The sequence below is a fragment of the Helianthus annuus genome, chromosome 16, assembly GCF_002127325.2.
Source record: "Helianthus annuus cultivar XRQ/B chromosome 16, HanXRQr2.0-SUNRISE, whole genome shotgun sequence".
Classification (NCBI taxonomy): Eukaryota; Viridiplantae; Streptophyta; class Magnoliopsida; order Asterales; family Asteraceae; genus Helianthus; species Helianthus annuus.
In genome coordinates this window covers 162,708,922-162,725,881 of record NC_035448.2, presented here as the reverse complement: position 1 = coordinate 162,725,881, position 16,960 = coordinate 162,708,922, and the positions used below count along the sequence as shown (strand labels likewise).

Below are 16,960 nucleotides of genomic sequence, written 5' to 3'. Positions count from 1 at the left end.
TGGGATGCAAATGATCTTTTCACGACAAATAATCTCAGCCTTGTTGCTTGATAACCAATCCATCCCTACTACCACATCGAAGCTTCCCAACTCGACTGGTAGTAGATCCTATGTAAACTCACGCTCTCCCAACTCGATCACACAACCTCTGACCACTTCATTGGCTTCTACTAACTTTCCATTCGCCAATTCAATTGAGTAGGGAATATCTAATTTACTAGTGGCTAACCCAAGCATATTCTTAAATTCTAATGACACGAAGCTATAATCGGCACCAGTATCAAACAAAACGGATGCAAAGCGTTGGTTTATAGGGAACGTACCCGTAACAACATTGGGATCCTGGCGTGCTTCCCTCGCCTCAATATTAAAAACTCTTCCCCGTGCTTGGTTCAATTCTGGGCAATTCCTTTTAAAATGCCCAATGTCACCACAGTTAAAGCAACCCATTCTTTGACCATTTCCTCCTCCATTCCCCGCTTGATTGTTGTTTTGATTTCGGTTCACATTACCCGCTTGATTCGCGTTGTTTCCTCGGTTTCCATTTCCTCCCTGATTTCCTTGTGGACGATTTCCGTTACCACCACGATTATTGTTTCTATTTCCAGAACCTCCTTGGCCTCCCCGGCCAGCATTTGCCCAGCAAGTATCCTTCGAGTGACCAACCTTTCCACAAGCTTCACATACTTTTGACCCACACCGGCCAGAATGGTGACGCTGGCAGGTGTTACACTTGGGGTGTGTACCCATATAACCTTTTTCCTTTCTTTCCAGCACCAGTTGCAGCTTGGACCGGTGCGCTTGACTCTCCTTTCTTACCAACACCGCTTGTTCCTTGTTTGAAATTCGAGAACTTCCTTTTGTTCTCGCCAGATGACTCTACGTGAGTCTCTTTCTTCTTTGGCTCAACATTTGAAAACTAGTTTAAGCAGACGGCTTCCTCAGTAAGAGCTACGCTCAAATCGATTGCCTCAGTGATTGTCGCCGGCTTTGAAGAGGTCACCATACTCATGATTTGAGGAGCTAAACCCCAAATGAAGCGCTCGATTCGCTTGAATTCCGGTGTAACCATATAAGGTACCACATGAGACAAGTCGTGGAATCTTTGAACATATTCCACAATTTTCGGACCTTCCATCTTCAGATGCCAAAACTCAGTTTCCAACTTTTGAAGTTCAGCGCCTGAACAATACTTCCTTCGCATGAGCTCTTTCAGCTCATTCCAAGTCATCGCGTAAGCTGCGGCTTCACCAAGGGTTTGTACTTGTAAATTCCACCAGGACAGGGCTCCGTCCAAGAATAGCCCAGAAATGTAAGTCACTTGTTGGTCTGGAGCGCACTTGCTCATTCGGAGAACAGACTCTGTCTTTTCGGCCCATCTGACAAAAGCAACAGCACCTCTGGTGCCGTCAAAGTTTACAGGTTTGTAGTCTAGGAACTGCTTGTAAGTGCACCTGCACATACATTAGAATATACAAATGGCATTAGCAAACGTGCTAAAGATATCCAAATGTATTGTGGTATGTCTTAATGACTTAATATTACCATGAGGCGGATTGTTATTGCCATGGTTTTGGGAGATATTCCCCCTGGTTTCCGCCTGCGAAGCAGCATATTGCGTAATGGCGGCAGCAATGACTTGTTGGAGTTCTGCCTCGTTGGTAGGCATGCGTGCTTGGCGTCTTGATGGCATCTTTCTAAAAAGATGTGTTCACGTAGGTCAGGCCATAATAGATAAAGGATCATACGTATGTAATAATATCAACACATAACATCTCATGTTATAGCTAAATCAAACACACATCACATATGATGAGAATACTACGATTGCATTGTCATAAATCGAGACCACAATGTAAGGTGTACAAGTACACAACTGTGTCATACAACATCAATGACTAAGGGCTACATCGCCCTAGTCCAAAATATCTAATCAGTGTCAACAAGATCCAATATGCATAACAACAAAAGTCAGGATCAAAATGCAGTCTCCCAAAAGCTGTGCAATCGATGCAATCGCTGTCTTCTCAACAAAAGTCTACCCGTGCCGTACAAAATAGCCTAAGCTGATGGCGGTGGAGGAGGGGGAAAAGAGAAAAGAGCAAACGGCGCATGTGAAGCCAATCCTCCTCCATAGCTCGATGAGAACGCAACATATATGCTATCTGCTGCTCCTGAGTCCAAAAACGAGCAGCAAAGTCGGGAGATAACGGATGAGGAGGGTGTGATACTGCAGGGTGAGTCGGGCACTGGCATGGTGGTCGCTGAGCTCTCTCAAGCTCCTGCACGCGACGAGTCAGCGCCTCCTGCTGTATCATGAAAGAGCTGAGAATATCCTCTGTGGAATAACCCATGTGATAAGGATGATAAGGATCAGATGGCGGCATAATGGGTGGCGAAGTCCAGAGAAAAGGCTCACTAGATGGAGCAAAGGATGGCATAGTAAGTGGTGCAATAGGGGGAACAGCAGTATGATGAGAGATCTGTGGTACAAACTGATCTCCACCAGTCATGAAAGGTATCTGACCAAATGGCTGACGAGATGAACCCTCCCCAGGACGTGGTGGGGGTATGTCCTGGAGAAATGTGATAGGCAAGTCGGTGCGGTGAGCATCTGTGGCATGGGTGGGAAACAATGGTGCATCAATAGGGGCTGAAGCAGGGGCTGAAACAGGTGTAACAGGTACCATGAAAGGCGGGTAGTCATCATCATCGTCTATCCACCCATTTCGGGTGTGCGCATATCGAGGATCAACATGGGTCGCAAAAGGTGCATGATCGAACTGCACAATCACTGGGCCAGGAAGAGGGGCAACAACAGGATCAGCAGGAATATCAGCAACATGAGGAGCATCAACATAAGCATCAATAGCAACATGATCATCCACCAACTGTGGAACAACAATAGGATGATCATCAACAGGTATATCAGCAATCAAAGGAGCAACAGCGGGTACATCAGCATGAATAGGGTCATGCTCGAATGCGGGGTCTGGAGAAACTACTGGCTCGGGGGCCACAACAGGCTCCGGATCATCAAACTCCATCTCGAAATCAGCGGGATCAGCAAACATAGGGTCAACAGGGGCTACGGGATCCTCCATAGGCTGATCTAGATGTACAAACTCAATATCATGGTCTGGGTCAAAACCAGGATGGAAAACAGGATCTGAATCATCATCAATTTCATGATCGAACGCAAAACTAGGGGCAGGTGCAGCGGATGATGCCATATCAGGGTCTGTGTCATGCGAATGGTGCTGCACTCCCTGCGCGTGTGAAGGTGCGGATGCCACAGACTCAAAGGAGTCTGGGACAAGTGAATGGACGGGTGCCTCCTCAGCAGGAGCATCAGCAAGAAGTAGGAGATCACCAGCAGCAATGTGGGCCTCGCCCTCAAGGTCATCCTCGAGTGGGTCCTCGTCAAACAAGTCGACGTCGTCGTCAGCGACTACATCGAGGGGCATGTCAACGATAGGGTAAGCGGCAAGGGGCACAGGGGTAGGGATCACCACGAGTGGCAAGTCCCGAGCGATAGGGCCATCAGTGGGCTCAGCAACGACATCGGGCAGCGCAAATGGCTGGAAATTATCATCGTCCGTGCTGGTAGTATCTGAGGTATACACCTCGTGCTCTGATGAGACTATGTCGTCTGATACTATAGGCATGGGGTCTGTGGTGTCCGACTCTCCAGTACCGGATGAAGCCATGATGTCTGTAACAAACACACACACATGCACAAACAATCAATCAGATAGTCAAATAAACATATTAGTCACCAATAAGCAATCAAATAGTCCTCCTAGTCCCACTAGCCTAACCTCCCAGCCTCCCAGACTGACTCCCTAGTCCCACTAGACAATTCTCCCAGCCTCCCAGACTGACTCCCTAGTCCCACTAGACAACTCCCTCAGCCTCCCAGACTGAGCCTCCTAGTCCCACTAGACCACTCCCTCAGCCTCCCAGACTGAGCCTCCTAGTCCCACTAGACCACTCCCTCAGCCTCCCAGACTGAGCCATAACTAACAAATAAAATGTGCTCAACATTTTGTTTGTAAAATAATATTTTGTACGCAGGATCTGGACTTAGTGGATGCAAGGCAAAAATGTTTTCGTGAGAGCCCTAGTGATCATAGTCTAGACTCGAGAAGGAATCCTAGTTCGCTATGATCAAAGCTCGGATACCAAGCTGTCACACCCTGGCTTTGCGGAAGCGTGGGTTAATTTGGTATGACTTCTTAATACCATAGCTTAATCACAACCAAGCTATATGAAATTAAAACCATGCAGATCATCCATTGATTCATGTTTTAAAATAAAAGTACCACAACATTGTTTAAAACGCTGACACTTGCATCAAATTTACAACACTACGAAATAAAAACATTGTTCAGAAGACATAAACACAAATATGAAATAAACGCAGTTTAAGAACTGTGACTCGTCCAGGTAAAAGCCACAACCCCTAAACTCGGATGATCCCATAACTCTACGCAGCGTGAAAACGTAGCATACCGTGCTAGATCCTTAATTCCCTGAAATACATGTAAGTTGGAAAAATCAACAAAAATATGTTGAGCGAGTTCATGTGCAGTGAGTATGTAAAACCTTTGTAAGTATAATAATCCCTTGTATGTAGCAAATAAGGAAATAAAGAGATCACCAATGGTTTGCAAGGTCATTGATATGTGTGAAGTGCAGTAGGAAGACTCAAACCTAACAGATTTTTGCGTCGGGTACCAAGTCACCCCGAGGTCTGTACTGTTGGGCCTGGGGCTGGGCTCGCTACACCCAGATAGATCTACCGCTATTATCCCTCGGTCCTACACTGAGGATTAATGGCCTTCAGTTCCCGCCTACTCACTCACATGATCTAAGTAGTAACCCTCCTTACGCTAACCATACCATGTAAAAAGTATTCGTAATCGTAGTAACATGTATTTCACCCCCGCAGTTTAAAAACTGAAAACAATTAAAAGAAAAGGGGGAGCATGAACTCACCGTAGTGCGTCTCTAACTAGTAATCTCCCAGTCAACCTGCTGTGCGACGACCTACACGTACTAACTTCTATTAGATGGACGGCCGTGCCTTAGCTTAAGGTTTAAGTTTTTGGGAAATAGTTAGACAACTATTTCGTGTTTACACTTCTTAATTATGTATTAATTATATTCCTTCCCAAGGATGGGGGTTTTAATATATGTGTGTTTATATAATTCCAAGACTTCATTATTAAGTCCCACTTAATAAAATATACTTTAATTCATTCGTCCAAAACATTCTATCTCCAAAATATAAATATTTTTCCCAAAAATATTATATTTTATTCCATATAATTTTCCCAAAATAATACTTTCATCAAAATACGCATTTAAGAGTATTTTCTGAAAATACATAAGTTACATTTAAAGTTCGGGTGGTAATAATAATACCTGTGTAACTTAAATATTTATTGTGAGGGCGTTAGTATCATTTTGGAATCGTTACTGTTCAGTGTATTCCAGTAATATTATTTTTACTCTAAAAATAATATTCATGTAGTTCACAAAATAATCATAAAATCGCACGAGGGTTATGATGAAAATATATATAAAATATATGTTTAACAAGTTTTATTTATGAAAATTCCACCTTCGACGCTTGGAAATTTTGTAATAAAATGTCATGGCGAAATTTATTTGGAAAAACCAAGTTAAAAATATATTCATAACACTTGTTGTAAAAATATTTTCCAAGTGTTATATTTCTGGAAAAATTTCGCCAGAGTTTCCTCTGTAACTGGAGGTGGCCACGCTTACAAGCGTATCATTTTCTTTTAAAAATTCATCAACAATTTCCCAACATCAACAAACAATATTCAAACTAGTAAAAAATATACATAAATCGCAAACACATGAACTTGTAAGTTGTGTAAAAGTATGTAGTAACCTTCCATCATTTTTAGTAGATTTTTCTATCCTTAAAAATGAAATCGGTTTCTTGAAAGCTTTATTTTTAAAGAAGATGCATCTTTACAACTTCTTGGTCAAAAATTACAAATATATTTCTTTGTTAAAACCCTTTGTTACACAAGTGTCTACACACTAGCTTGTTCACAAAAACACCTTTAGTTTACGAAAGATCCGGCTTTTAAACATGGTTTGCATCTTACCCTTGGTTCTTTGAAAATTCCACTTGTAGATCTTTAGATCTACTAGTTTAGAACTCCATTTTACAAGAAAAAATCACTTTTACACAAGTTCATGTTCATATGTAGTAGAGTTCATCATCTTACTATTTTTACACTTAACGTAACACTAGTTCATGTTTCATGAACATGACCTAGCCTGGTTAGATGACGATCCGTTCTACTACTAGCATCAAACAACATAAAATAATCATTACTAAACAAGTTTCATAAGTTTTACACTATTATTTACTCTTTAACCACCATATTCATCATTTTAACATGACTTTAAACTTTGATCTTTAGTGTTTATGAATTTTATCCGTTAAACTTCTTATTAACCACTTTAAACATGAACAAGAGAGTGATTAGAAGCACTTACAACTAGCTCAAGTCTAGGGAAGAAATCAAGCGAAAACAAGGTGGATAATAGCGTTGTAGAGAGGTCCTTGTGATTCCGTGAACACCGAGCTTGATTGTATGATCTTTAACACCTTTGAGTATGTATGGTTTGCTTGTAGGAGGCTCGATGGTGGTGGTATGGTGGTGTGGTGGTGGCGGACGGTCAAGAGAGAAAGAGGGAGAGTTTGAGTTGGTGTTTGATTAGTGAAAATGAAAGTCTTATCCCACATGTTTACTTATAAACCATTTTCCACTATTAACCATTAGATAATATGTAGTTTAGATACTAAACATTTGAATTAAAATAATCAACAAGGACAAAGGTGTGTCACCCTTGTGGTGACCGTTCGGTTATAGGGGGGGGGGGTTTGGTTTGATTTCAACTTGATAGTTAGGTTATAGTTAGTTAGTTAGTTAGAGATTAAGATTTAGTTATTATGTGTGTTGTAATTTATAACGGGTGTTAGGGTATTCGGGGACCCTAACTGGCTTAGAAAAGGAAAAACAGTGTCATTGACAATATTTTTATGTTCCGGGCAAAGTCCGGTTGTTCGGTTGGATACTGATCCGTTAAAGTGCTTAAATAGCATTTAAAGTGTCTTTAATGTTACTTTTAGTGACACAAAGAATTCCCGACACTTTGGAAAGTGTCTAGTATTATTTTCCCTTGTTTTTGCACTTTACTAGTTAGCTTAAATGCTGAATTTTGTTTTAAAGTGCAGGATTTTGTGTTCAGAACATGTTTTAGGCACATCCGGTCACTATAACTATCACCTAGTGATGCAGTTCTACAATCCTCACCTCCCTACACTTCCTACTAGTGTAGTAAACTATTCCCGGCTCATACTGGCCTTAGGGATAGTATCTGTCTGATGCTGGCTATGTCAGCATGTTTACTGGGCTATCCGTTTATTGTGCTACTGTGCTTTTGTGCATCAAGTTTGTCACTATGGTTCGGTGTAAATAATGGAGTGACAACAAATAAAGTATGATGCATGGTTATGTGTAGTTTAGAAATCATGTAGCAGTTTATTCACAACTGTAAGCAAGCACAGTAATTAAGCATTAATCAAATATTAATTAATTCGTACGGATACCTGATTTGGTGAGGGTTGTCACATGTAATGTGTTGTAAAAATTAATTTTGATTCTGTCATCAATATTTTAAATATTTGACATATTTGTAAGGAAAAAAAGAGGGTGATGACGAGAAAATCAACCCAACCGAGTTTGAATGTTTGGTTAACAAAAAGTTTGCTTTTAGAATATGGGTTGGCAAGTTTAATATTGATCAAAAGATTAATGGGCATGCTATTTATAAGTTATGTGATGATGATGCAATTATCAACCAACTTGAGAAGAAGTTTGCGAAGTTTCGGGTATGATTTATTGTATACTTAAGACAACAAAAACAGTATCATTAAGCGTGGGAGTTTTGTTATTAAGTTAATTGAAATGAATGTATTTAAATTTATGTTGAATTTGCTTAATTTTTGATTCCGTATTGTTTATTTAATTGGATTTTATAGCATTTCGAACAAGATATCAAATGGTTGGAGGCGAAGCATACGACATGTAAGTAATTGTTTATCAAAGTTTCTGTAGAATTAAGATAGAGAAACCCTAATTTCATTCTTCATCTACGCCTCTTTTTCTCTCCCGTTCCCTCAGCCTTCATCCAAAATCCAAACCACAAATGAGGAATTAGAGATGGTATGATTGTAGGTTTTGTCGCTGATTACAAGGGTTAAAGTGTTGTTCATCTTGGTTGCCGAGGATGCGGTGATGGTTGTCGACTTAAGCTACTTTCGTTTTCATGTCGTAGGTTTTCTCTTTCGCTTATTTCTCCGGTTATAATCTTCATCAATTATGTTTTTTATTATCCGAACTCAACATCACCCATTGATGAAGGAATATGTATGTGTGTTTCAGTTTTTTTCTTCTAAAGTTGGTTTTATATCTGGTGATTACAAGTTTAATTTCTTGATTTTGTTGAGTGAGACTTCTTATGTTTTTAGCTTGCGATCGTTACAAATTGGGGTTTTTTTGCTTTTAAAATTTTATCCATGCATTACATTGTGATCTGGTAGAATTTGAATCTGATGCTGTTAGGTTGTTTTTGTGATTGTATCAATTTAGCTAGATGTTAAGGTTTCCGCTTCAATTCGGTTGCAGATTTTAAAACCAATCTTGATTTGAAATTTGTATGATTGTGTGAATGTATGAATAATTCTGGTAAATAGACAATTAGTTAGTTTCGTATAGTTTATATAAAGAGAATTTTCTTAAACGGATTAGAAATATTCACCGGTTATTTTAGTTTTTTTATGTAAATTTGGTCATTATATGTTTTTGCAGGGTTTGTGTCTTCTTGTGCAATATAAATTAGGGTTCTATATGGCCCTGTTTGTATTAACATGGATTATCATGCTAATTATTCAAATTAGGATGTAGTATACTAACATCCACATCTATTCGGTGTTATTATACTAACAGCTACATTGGTTGGTTTTTAGACGAGTTATTTAAGTGGTTTGCTGGTATTTCGGCGAGTTATTAATCGAGGATAGACAAGTAAATGGAGATTTTAATGGAGTTGGTACGAATTTCGAAAGCTATCTGAAATCCAAACATGCTTCTAATTTTTTGCCTACAACAAGAAGAATTGTGCAGTTTTCAAATGGGAAGGTGTGTTTTTGTTTGATGATTCAATTTCTATAGTCATGATTTGGTTCGTATATGTATTTGATGTTGTCTTTTTTTTGCATGTGAGGGGCTACGACCAAATTCTCGTGTCGTGTATATTGGTATACATTGATGGAGGGTTTTATCTTTTTCATGTTGGACATGTTGAAGTATGTAGCCTGTTGATTTCTTATCTTTATGACTCATTATGATGGTCCATTGGATATGGTACTATCTCTTTGACTCTATTCTAGCCTTAGTTATCTAAAAGTAAACTATATGACCCGCTAATTTCGCATTTCACCCTCATCTCTTTTCATACGGAACTTTTGGCACCTCCGAAAGGTTCTAGCTTTTAGAAGGCTTGAAATTGTTTCTCAGCACCTACACTTTTGAAAGTCACACATCGAAACACATGTTCAGTAAGGTGTGTTGGATAACATCTTTTTATACGCCTAAGTCGAACCTGGATGGAATCCAGTTGGTTCGTGCCATTATGTACACAAAGTTTTTGATGACTTTGTAAAATGGAGGTGGCAACCATTTAGATGTAAAGTCCCAAGGTAATGAATTAATGATCATGGTTTCTCTTAAATACTTGAAAGAGTAAATTACAAGTTTTGTCCTTTATGTTTACACCAAATTGCAGGCGCTGTCCTTTAGCGTAAAAGTTGACGAGTTTTGTACTTTATGTTTCAAAATCTTCATGTTTTGTCCTTTGAGCTTAACTCAGTCAGATTTTTTGGTTAAGTATGGTCATGTGCCTTGCACATGAGGGCATACTTGCCATTTCACATTCCTAGTGGTTATTTTGTGAACACTTATTGTTGAGGGACTATATCTACAAAATTCTAAACTCTTTCTTTTCTCAATCTGAACCCACCACCACAACCCAATCTCTCTCTAATCTCTCTCAACCCACGACCACCACCATCACCCCCACAACCTTCACTGCCGCCACAACCGAGATATCATTATCTTTATACCGCTCAACAAACAGATCAATCATACCCTTAAAAGCTACCGGATCAAGCAACAACGTCGTAATATCCTGAAACAAAATCCCTAAACACCCAAAACGAAAACACCTCAATCAGCTAAAATCAATGGCCATGATCATAATTCGAGTTACTCTTCGTACCTGGTTTGGGAAAGTCTGGGATGACGCGAGTTGCTGATGTAATTCGGGAGATGCGACCGTCATCTGAAGTAGGAGCAGCCATGTGAGAGGAGTAGGTGTGAAATTGGTGGCGGGTAGTGGTGACTGTTGGTGGCGTTGACGCAGAGATGGGTTGGTATTTTTGGAAAGTGGTGGGAAAAGAGGGGGTGGGGGATTTTAGTGGATTGATGAAATTGGCAAATTGCCACTGTGAGAGAGTCTTTGGGGGTTTAGGATGACGACATTGGAGTTGCAGAGGATTTTATGCGTATCGATGGCTTTCTGGGAAGACAAATTGGAATTTAATTCACTTATAAAAGGATGAGGTGGGGTGGGTGGCGGCTTGTGAAGGTTGTGGGGTGATGGTGGTGGGTAAAGAGAGATTAGGTTGTGGTGGTGGGTTCAAATTGAGAAAAGAAAGAGTTCAGAATTTTATAGATACAGTCCCTCAATAATAAATGTTTATAAAATAACCCTTAGGAAGGTGAAATGGCAAGTATGCCCACATGACCATACTTAACAAAAAAATCTGACTGAGTTAGGCTCAAAGGACAAAGCGTGCAAGATTTTAAATCATAAAGTACAAAACTCGTCAACTTTTACGCTAAAGGACAGCGCCTGCAATTTGGTGTAAACATAAAGGACAAAACTTGTAATTTACTCTACTTGAAATTTCTTGGTCGCTTCTTAATTGCATGATTATGATGTTATATGTTTAAATAAAAATGTGTAACGGGTCATACCAGGGTTCAGGTCAGACAGGGTCTGGTCAAGTGGGCTGCTAAAAAAAGATTCAATTTGGTTCGGGTTAAAACGGGTTCTAACTAATTTTGCCGGGTAACGGGTCATACGAGATTCAAGTTTGTTGCATTTAAATGCTATGATTAAAGTGGTATTTTATAGTGTGCTATATGTGTACATATATTGCAGTATGATTTGTTTGGAATACAAAAAAAAACATTTAACATGATATTTGAAGACATAACTGCAGCCATTAACATCAGATTTGTAGCCATTAACATTAGATTTGCAGTAATTAGCTTTTCTGTTTTCAGATGATTCACTATCAAAACTGTTGACAATATTGACAATTCTAATTTCTCACAGTAATGGAGAGATTCCATGGTGGTGATATGCATGGTATGAGAGGTGAAAGAACTCCATTTCTTAACAGGAATGTAAGTATCATACAACTCTTAAATTGAATGTTCCACTTCTATTTTCTCACCAATTTGAACTGTAATGCGGATGAGTTATTAAATTATTGAGTTATAATATGTGTTTATGTATATATATATATGTTTTTTAAATTTTGGGTATGTTTAGACCAACATGAAGATGTGTAATCTTGATTTTTACAGGGTTTGAGGAGAAATGATGATCAGGGGGATCTTGAACTTGGAGATGCAGTGCCAGTAATTATTTATTTATTTATTTATTTATTTGATTTTTTTGAGTTTTAGTTTACGCATACCAGGTGTTTGATGAAATGCCTGAGAGAAACGTAATTCTAATTTGGTTGTTGGAAATTAAACAGGCTGCTAATGTGAGCTATGTTAGAGTGCTTGCTCTTGTAAGTGGATGCTATATTACTTTACGATTGTGTCGTTGAAATGGCTTTTAAATATGTAACTATGTTGTGTTTGTGAATTTATTTAGATGTTAAGAAATTATTATTATATAAGCAAAACCCGAGGCGGGGAAATTGATTATTGGTACTATAACGTTGTTGATTGCGTCTACATCGAGCATACTGATTGTATGTCTGCATCTTTTCCTCTCTGAATTTGAAATGTGCATATGAACCATGAGTGTATCAAAATGCATGAATTATGCGTAATTTTAGGATATGATTATATGGTTAAGCAACTTTTGTTATTTACATTGCAGCCACGGTTTGGCGGGACGATAATTGATATCGTTTCGGGTGATCTCCAAACACCTGAACAGAAGAGTGAAGCTGTAAGCAAAGTCAATAGAACCATTCTTGGAATCTTCTTGATTGTCATTATCGGGTATCGACATTTTATACCTTAGTACCTTGATCTTTAATAGTATTTTCTGTTAATAATTTTGACTCATTTGCTGTTTTCAGTTCCATCTGCACAGCACTTCGAGCATGGTTATTTTCTTCTACAAGTGAAAGAATCGTTGCTACATTGCGAAAGAACCTGTTCACACACCTCATCAATCAAGTATATATCACTTCCTCTTAGCAAAAAGATGTATTTTTCTTCCTTGTTTTGATATTTTTTAACGTGATCGTAGGAAATAGCCTTCTTCGATGTTACACGAACAGGAGAGCTTCTTAGCAAGCTTTCTGAAGATACCCAAATCATTAAAAACAGAGCTGCAACTTCAAATGTTTCCGAGATTCTCCGAAATCTTTCTATTGCGTTCATTGGTCTCGGGTTCATGTTTGCTACGTCGTGGAAGCTAACATGTAATACAGACACTGCAATTAAAAAATAAACTTTCATGATTCTAGCGGTTCCAACATGTTTCTTATAACTTGCATTTTTTGCTATTTTTAGTATTGGCTTTGGTTGTTGTTCCATTCATTTCAATTGTTGTACGACAAGTTGGACGTTCCCACAAGACTCAAGCTGCTGGTATTTTATAGTGTTCTATATGTGTACATACATTGCAGTATGATTTGTTTGGAATACAAAAAAAAAAACATTTAACGGGATATTTGAAGACATAACTGCAGCCATTAACATCAGATTTGCAGCCATTAACATTAGATTTGCAGTCAATAACATCTTGATTCATACCAAAATAAAGGTTACAAATGTGAATATGCTTTAATGATTTGTATAATGGTTTTTTTTTCTGCGTTTTATGCCCATCGGAAGGTTGTATTTTGTATAGAATCAGTACATAAGATAGGCGATGTGGATAAAATGCATGAAATAATAGGCATCGGACTTTCATCTGTTGTGATATATTACGCCAACCTCTTTCCTGATCATTGATTAGATGCAACTAAAAGTATATTCACATTAAAGATAAACTAAAAGCATAATTTATTTTAAGAGTTAGATTTTAATAAATGGTTTGTCTTTAAAGACATAAGTAATCAATCTTTTAATATATTAATCCTTTTGATGATTAAGAACTGTAAGATTTATGTGATTACCATAATTTTCTAAGAACTTATAGTATGATGTGATGTAATGAGTTTGTTTATAGTTCTTGAGTTTATGATTATTGACATTGATTCTTATGGAGGTTTCCGCATTTTTTTGTTAGGTATATTATGGTGGTAGAGCTCCTCCACCATTCTTTCCCTCGATTGTTGCGTCTCCAACGCCTCATTTATCATCATCAATCAGAGTTAGTTAGCTAGTTGTTTGTTAGATTTTGAGATTAATAGATATACTGATGCATGCTTATATAACTTACTTTTACAATCTATGTTGCCACCATATGGAGCTCGAGTTCCGTATCCAACCATCTATTCACCGCCGGAAGTTTATGATCATACTGACACGTCTATGGTAGCCCGCTAGAAGGTAGCATTGACTTCCTAGCATTTGCATCGCTGGTTTTATTTGGTTAATGTGTTCAGTTGGTAATTTAGCACTACAATTGTTTTAGTATTTATTTATTTAGTTCATATGTTTCAATTATTTGAGTAGCTAAGAAAGTTAATTACTTTAGTTTTCAAACAATCTCCGAAAAGTTGTCTCACTAATAAAAAAAACATGTGGTTCTTTTTTAATGGATATACTCTAGTTGAATTATACATGAGTAAGCACTACAAAATCTAAATCTCTAATTTTAGTTTCATGAAGAAATCCAGATTCTCTTAGATTCGAATAGGTAAGAAGTTTGACCCAAAAAGTTCAAAGTATACATGATTTTTGGAATAGAGGACACATTCTGATTATTGATGGAATAAGTCTCTTTCCAATATTGCATATGTAGTTTTTGTTCTTTAATTTTATTCAAATTAGCAAGAAGCTACACATATATAACATATCGGCCCGTTTACTCATGATGAACTTATCGAAATTGACACGTATATAAAATACGCGATTACAAATGTGATGTATAAAGAAATCTTTAATGACTTGTGATATTTTGTTGTTCTTCTTTACTGTTTATTGTGATTTTATATTAACATAAGTAGTGGGACGTGTCTTTTATTCCAAAGACTATGTCAACACTGTTTGGTAATATAATTTATTAGTTCAACTGTATATAACTATTTTTAGTTAGTTAATTGCCGCTACATTTGTCAACTGTTGTGCCATTCAGTAGCGTCTTTCATTTAGGATGGGTGGTGTGGAATAAAGCCCATATGGGCTTTAGCACACCACATTAACGCCAATTGCACAAGGGGCCCATTGTGGGATAAAACCCATGTAATAATTAATAAATCAGTTATTTTAATTTAATTTTGTTTATTAGATTATAAACATAATAAATTTATAACAAAAAAATATAATTAAAAAAAACAATTAAGACAAAAATTACCATAAAACTAGAATAAAAAAGAAATTACAAACAAGAAATAAAAAAATAATCTTTTAATAGTTTATGTAACAGTATTAAATAATAAAATGCTTGTGTTAAGCCACCCGCGAAATTCGTAGGTTTTTAGACTAGTATCATATATGAGAAAAATATGAATATTATCATTTCCACATTATAAATTTCCAACATTCTTATATATAAAGTAGTTCTATTAAAGGTTTGGGGGAGTTTCCAAAATAATTTTGATATTACTACTAATACTAGGTTTTTACCCGGGATTACTTCCCGGACTCGGGAAAGTTATTTAGATTAATTACTATTTGTTATTAATACGACCACATTACATCAACCATCTCATTCGATTCAACAACAATGTTTTCAAATCACCGAATAAGAACATGAACCCATATTAGAGGTTGTTAGAATATGAATTTCTTTTTTATTGTGTTTTTGTTTAAGAATTAAGAAGATGAACAAGTAATGCAGCAGAATTAAAATGGAAATAAACTTTTCACACAATCAAACAGGAGAAATGCTTTCAACACACAATTTAACATCTAGAAAAACATTGGAATAGGTACAAGTGGCAGTGATTTTGTGGTTGTTTGTGGTGGTGAAGTGTCATCATCTAGGACAACATTGGTTACCCTTCTCCTTTTGGGTTTAGGAGAGGTAGGTGGTGTTTTGATGGATTGAGTGGCAGTGATTTGAATGGAAGGTTGCTGACTAACAGTTGTTGGAACAACTGGTGTTTCAACCACTGAAGCGGTAAGACCCGTGTGCAAACACGGGTCGATTCTTAGAAAATTATGCATAACATATATTGACAGAATATATAGATTTATGTATAGATATTGTACCAAAACGTGTTATTTATTATAGCTAAAGGACAACTATAAGTAAATATAAAAGATATTTAATATGCATAAGATATATTGACAGAATATATAGATATGTGTATAGCTTTGATCATTTAAACATACCTTTACCAATATTACAGTGCTGAAAATGAAAACAGTAGCCGACTATAACTATCAGTGGATAGCCTATCAGTGGATTAAAACACTGAGCTTTAACAACAATCATTATATAAACAGTGATTCAAGAATCTTCCTTCTAAAAAAACAATATTTTAACCCATCAGTCATTTCAATCCCCTTCATCCTCCACAAAACACTATTTTAACCCAACAGTGGTTTTAAACCACCATTTTAACCAAACAGCGGTTTTAACCACAGTTTTCTCAACAGTAGTTCCAAACATCTGTTTTCATCCATCTGTTGACCAAAATCAACAGATGTATCAACCACTGTTTTATTTTCAAACATATGTTCCCAATAACAGAGCTTTGATCATTTAAACATACCTTTTCCAATATTATAAGCTTTTACACTCTCAAACCTAAATATTTATTCACTTAATTTAAATAACAAACATAGTTAAGAAAATTAACACAACTAATTATATAAAAATTACAAGTGTAAAACAGAGGTAACTATATAATAAACAAAGTTCAAAAAAGCAAATAACAATCAATAGAATACAACATACTAATTCCAAATCAATGCGCGAAACAGCATACAAAGATCTGACGGCTAAGTACTGTCCACGTCACAACTTCTGATGAATAATGGATGACAGTTGTTAGGAAACCACTGATGAATCAATATCAGTAGTTTACAGTGATAAAAATGAAAACAGTAGCTGACTATAACTATTAGTGGATAGCCTATCAGTGGATTAAAACACTGAGCTTTAACAACAATCATTATATAAACAGTAGTTCAAGCATGTTCCTTCTCCAAAAAAAACTACATTTTAACCCAACAGTCGTTTCAATCCCCTTCAACCTCCACAAAACACTATTTTAACCCACCAATGGTTTAAAACCACCATTTTAACCAAACAGTAGTTTCAACCACGGTTTTCTTAACAGTAGTTCCAAACATCTGTTTTATTTTCAAACTTCTGTTCCTAATAACAGAGTTTTGATCATTTAAACATATCTTTGCCAATACTACAAGCTTTTACACTCTTAAAACCTAAATATTTATTTACTTAATTT

General features: G+C 37.0%; 1 long non-coding RNA gene across 1 annotated transcript; it reads left to right on the top strand.

The window, feature by feature from the left end:
- Positions 1-12,114: 12,114 nt before the first annotated feature.
- LOC110867427 lies at positions 12,115-12,745 on the top strand. Its single transcript, XR_002551593.2, has 4 exons — positions 12,115-12,169; positions 12,301-12,425; positions 12,506-12,605; positions 12,679-12,745. It is a non-coding gene; the product is annotated as an uncharacterized LOC110867427 (long non-coding RNA).
- Positions 12,746-16,960: the final 4,215 nt, after the last annotated feature.